We start from the raw sequence: 6,000 nt of genomic DNA, 5'->3' as shown, positions 1-6,000 counted from the left end.
TACAGAAAAAAGAGTCAACAATTTTTTATGACATTAAAGATAAACTAAGTTTCAAAAGTGTCCATTTTTTCTCATCATTATGCTTCCAAGACTCACCCATGTTGTAGCATTTATAAAGATTAAAATGCTCTTTTCAGGTGAGCAATTTTCAATTGATATATATATATATATATAGCGAATGCATTCATAGGTTGATTGGCATTTAGAATGTCCTCACATGTTTACTCTTCTGAACAGTGCTGCAAGGAATATTGGTGTACATGTGTCTGTTTGCATTTCTACTTTCAAGTTTTCTAGAGATGCAACACGAACATTTCATGGAAAATCCCATCATCTTTCAATTCTATTTTTCCATGTAATTGTTAAACCTCTTTGCATATTTAGAAGTAAAATTACTGGGGTCATATGAAATGTGCATAATTTGTTAGTAATAATGTGACTGAATAATTTCTAATAAATTTTCTTAGCAATAATGTGACTGAAAGTTTGTTGGAATTTAAACTAAAATCAAGAAAAGAAGAAAAATACCTAGGATAATATTTTATCACATTTTATAAGGAATTAAATTTAATTATTAATATTTCCGCGTGTAATCAGCTGCCATCACTGAGGAAATAATTTCAAATGGATTTTTTCCATGTCTTCTTCTGAGTCTGTGATTAAAGAGAATTTGATCTTCAAAATCAAAATGAGAAGTGAGGAGAAAACAAAAAGATTGTTTTGATAAATTACTGTCATACGAAGGTTAGGAAATAGTATCAGAATAAGAAGAAGTTTACTCATGCCTCACATTTCCCTGATTTTTCACCGAGAATTAATCACAACATCCATTTTTCCTCTAGTGTTCAAAAACTAGCATGAGGCAAGTTGAATAAACTCCTGTTGACATAAGCAATGTTCTTATCAAAGTGCAACTTACCATGACTAAAGCTTGAAAATATGTATGAAATTCTACACCTCTGTAAACATTTATATAACTCTGTCAGTTCTTATTTGGAGCAATTCCTCGCTGTCTTGCCATGTCTAATTTAAGTTAAAATAGAAAGATACTGAGAGGCTCATAGGCCATTGACGCTATAAAAGAAAATTAATAGGGAGAAAAATATAGTTGCAGGGCTAATGAGAAATGAGATTCGATAGACTTAAAGATAGTAAGAACCTCAGACATCACAATAGTAATAATATCATATACTAAAAATGTATTGTTTTTAGTTCCTGTGAAGTCAGTTTCAATTCATAGTTGAGTTTTTGTAAAATAAAACAAATGCTGCTTGTTTTGATGAGCTTCATGATCACTGGTGTGTTTCAGTCCATTATTGTACGTATTTGTCATTCTGTTTCACCACATGTTCCCCTCATTTCCAGTGACTCTCCACTCTACCAACCAGGGTCGCCTTTTTTAGCGATGAATTTTCTTGATGACATGTCCAAAATTTGGGAACTGAAGTCTTGCCATCCTTGTTTCCAAGGAATGCCTTGTTAGTAATTTTTCTTCTGAGACTGATTTGTTTATTCTTCCCTGAGTCTAAAGCATATCAATATTCTGTGTTGACACTACAATTTGTATGAAGTAATTAAATCTTATGTCTTTTTTAATATTCAGGCTTCACATGCATACAAGGCCATTGATAATTGCCTTCATTTATTTGTTTTTGTTGTTGTAGTTACCTTAATACAAACAGTTTGAAAATTTTTTCTCTAATCATTAAGTAAATACTGAAAACACTTCCTTGTTCATTTTAAAGACAAGCAGATTGGCTTAGAGAGGGTAAATGATTTGTTCAAAACCAAGTGGCAAAATTACAAATCTACTTTATACTTTTACTATACCTTTGCAATGGGCATCAGAAATGAAATTTGAGTTGAATTCCGACTGAAAAAGATAGATTGAGATTTCAGTTTTATTTGTGAATTTTTATTATACACAAATTGGTAAAACTCAGTAAACGCTGGAAGTCTGAATAAAATAGAGAAAAATCATTTTGAATATAATACCTAGGTTTTTATTTGAGCATAGCTGGGAGAGGGGGGGAATTATCCATAATCCAACTGTGAACAGGTCACAATAGCATTCTGCAACATCATGTTTTATTTTAGATACACTGGGATAAATACTAATAATCCTTGGAAATAGGTATGGAACAAAAATCATAATTCAAAGTGGAGAATGGGCAGAGAAGTTACTTTATAAAAGGAAAATTCTCAGCTCTCGGAACTACAATAAAGGGGGAACTAGAATTAGTTGGAAATGGGAAGTGAAAAAGTATGTAAGCAATCAATGCCAATCTCCTCTCAATTTTCCCTACCCTCTCTATCCCTTTTTATAGAATATAAAATGCTTCCAACCCCGACTTCCAATTTTTAAGGAAGGTATGTTTTATATTAATCTTCCAAAGAGAACAAGAGGTTTGTGGAATTAAGTAGGGGTTGAAGTTTATTGTGAGGTGTCATCGAATCAGTTGCAACCAATGCACAACTGAATGAGACACTGCCTGGTCCTTGCCGTGCTCACAATGGTCCTGTGTCTCCTCAGATCCACTACTGCAGCCACAGTGCCAATCTGTCTCCTAGGGGACCGTCCTCTCCTTCGCTACCCCTCTACCTGATATGATGCCCTTTGCCAGGGGCTCGTCTCTCCTCACATGTCCAAAGCATGTAAGATCAAGTCCTGCCATCAGTGCCTCAAAGGAGTACTCTGGCCACATTTCTTCCAAGACAGATCAATTTTTAGAAGTTTGGAAGAAAGGAATTTAAAGGAATTTGGAAGAAAGAAGGAGATTGCCCTTCACAGTACATTTTTCCTTGTTTGCAATACTACCTACCGTGAAAAGACTAGCTTCTCTGTGCTTAAAGTGGTAGGACATTTCTTAAAGACAGACAGTGTGAGCAGTAGAGATAATATAAATGAGGTGTTAATTAAATGGAATTATATAAAAAAACAATGTGTGAAAATTAAGATAACTCATAGGGAATGAATCTGTGAAACATTTTTGCTCGATGTTTGTAAAACATTTGCAAGGACCTCTAGAAATGCCTATTGTAGAGAAGTGTATATAGATACCTTCTCCTTTTCATTGATTAGAGCAAAGAAGGAGCCCTGGTAGGGTGGTGGGTAAGTGTTGGACTGCTAACTGCAAAATCCTTTATGAACCTGTCACCCATTCTGTGGGAGATACATGAGACTGTCTGTTCCCATAAAGATTTACCGTCTCTGAAATTCCAGGGAACAGTTTTGCTTTGGGCCATAGGCTCACCATTAGTCCAAAAGAGAGCCAGTAAAGAAGGATGCAGTGGCCCTTTCTATACACTTGGAGGAGTGCTAACGGTTCAGTCCAACGGTTACTAATGAATTTGAAAATAGTTTTCAGAACCCTTTCACAGACCTCTTTTCCTCATCACTCCATTTACCATTGAACTTTTTTTATAAAGGCTGTTCTTGATCGTGTCATATTATTCTGGAGGCTAAAGACCTGAAGTTGGCTAAATGTTTCCATTTTCATTATCATTTTTAGGCCAACCAAGCACAGTGTTACGATTGAAATAAAACTCTTCAAACTTTCGACTCTTTATTTCTCAGTCTCGACTCTCTGTTTTAAAGAGCCTGTCATTTCTGTTGTGCGAGGAACGGCTTCAAATTAGGAAGAACACGACCCAGTTTCCCATGGCTTCAGTGCTTCGTGAGGCTGTGCCTCATGGCTGGTATGCTAAAGATTCTTTAGACAATTAAGAAAAAGTCTCATTAACGTCGATGACTGATGAGGCATCTTAAGAACCTATACAAAAGAAGCCTATGTAATGTTTCCTGAAGAGGATAAAGTATTTACTAGCAAGGATATTTCCTTTTGAGTTATTAAAGCATATAGATTCTTGAAACTATTGGCCCAGACCCCTCTTGCACAGAAGATACCATCATCTCCTCTTTGATTTAGTCAACAACAACAACAACAACAAAATGGAGGACTGGACGCTTGTCTTTAGTCGAATTTCAGGACACAAAACATCAAATAAAAAAAAAAACATTATTTTTTTCCCTTGAGGGAATATTTTAGGTATTCAGTGTGTGGCGAGCCAACTTGCCAGAGAAAGAGATTTCTAAGTCGGTTGATTTTTGGCATTTGAACCTGAAGAAGAAAGGTTGTATCTTGATAATAGAAAACTTTATTGTCCATATGCCTAACTGAGCAGAACCTTTGTATGACATGAATCATAGCAAGACTGGAGCTGGGCAAGATCGTGGCTGCAGTGAGATCGTCTCTGCGGTGTGTCACAAATCATAACCCCTTGATGTCTTGGTATCCAGGGGTCAAGGGGAATATTTGAATTAAATGCAATGCAAACTATAAAGCAGAGTGGTGTGGTGGTTTATTTCTCAAGAGGCACTACTAATTTTCAGTGAAAATACTCTGTACTGCTGCGGTGTTCATAGGTATGGAATGAAATATACCAATACACCAGTGTTGCTTAGCAACATGCTTTACACAAAGAAGGCCACTTGTAGAATCTTTCAGAAAGGCATTACATTCACCTAATGAAGGGTTCAGTAGATTGGTAATAAGGCAAGTCACTTTTTGACCAACCACTAATGTTAAACTAGTAACGACTATATGCAAGTTCCAACTCATCCAGTGATTTCCATTTTATTATCTTCGTCTTGCATGCCAAATATTCATCTCATGAATATATCATGCAATATTTCTCTGTTAAGGAAAGAGCAGGTAACAAGTAAAATGATCATCATATCCTATTGCTTTGTTGTTAAGTGTTGTCTAGAGTGTTCCAACTCAGGGTAACTCAAAGTATTACAGACATTGCTAATTTCAGCATCATCCTTACAAGCATCTCACTGTTTGAGCTCATTGTTACAGCCACTTGGGTCGTTCCCTCTGATTCTATCTAAAAAAAGAAGCTCCTTTTTGCTGGCTCTAGACTTTCCTAAGCAAGCTGTCCTACTTTAGGGATAGTCCCCCCTGACAACATGTCTGAAGGAGAGGACCAGAAGTCTCCATCCTCAACTCCTAAGGAGCAGTCAAGCTTTCCTTCATGAAAGATAGATTTTTTCCTCTTCTAAACGTGCCTGATTATATTCCATAATCTATGCCAACAACATGCTTCAATTCTTCTTCATCTGAGCATAAGATTGTGAGGGCTTCTAGCATTTCAAAGTTTAGGAAAAAGAATTAAACCACGAAGAAAGGCATAGGTATATTATATTTCAAAAGTATAATCAGGAAAATGAGCTTTCAGTCAGGCAGCAGGACATTTGAGTCTTGGTTCAAAATATTATTAGCCATTTGTCCTTAGACAAGTTTTTCATTTTCTCTGGGTTCTGGTGTCTATTACAAAAGGTTGTGGTGATTCAGTAGGATATGCTTTACCAAGTACAGACCATACCCTTAAATAGCAACAAGAGCCAGCAACTTATATACATGTGTGGAATAGGTTAACACGAGGACTCAATATTACTTATTTCAACACGGCAACTTGCACCACATTTGTTTTTTAATTGTTTCTTTGTTGTATATGAAAATACTTGTCTTGTGTATTTAATATGCAGAACTACTCTTCTTTCATGAATCAATGTTCTTTCATATGTATTTAGAAACAGAGCTTGTCACATTTTTCAACACTTGATAGATGTGTGCTCAAGAAGTATTTAAATATTTCATCATGTTTGAATATGACTTTTGGGTAGAAAACTGTGCAAGCTCATTGGAAAATTCTAATCACATCAATGCTCATCTTGAAACAGAATGGTAGACTACTGCAAACCAAAGATTATTTCTTGAATAAAAAGAAATATCTCCAGAGATTTAACGCATTTGTTGTTATGTAGGAGAAGAACACTATCTCCTTAAATTTTCGCTTCTCAAATGTTGAAAAGTTACTTAAATAACATTTTAAAAAAGCAACCATATAGGAGAGCCATTCTTTTGTCAGTTTAACAAAACACAAAGCAGGCATTAGCACAAAGGAAGGCTCAGTAAGAAATTTTAATAAATG

This window comes from Echinops telfairi, unplaced genomic scaffold (assembly GCF_000313985.2).
Source record: "Echinops telfairi isolate 266 unplaced genomic scaffold, ASM31398v2 ScPeMD7_7469;HRSCAF=8507_0, whole genome shotgun sequence".
Classification (NCBI taxonomy): Eukaryota; Metazoa; Chordata; class Mammalia; order Afrosoricida; family Tenrecidae; genus Echinops; species Echinops telfairi.
Note: the sequence above shows the minus strand (reverse complement) of the source record.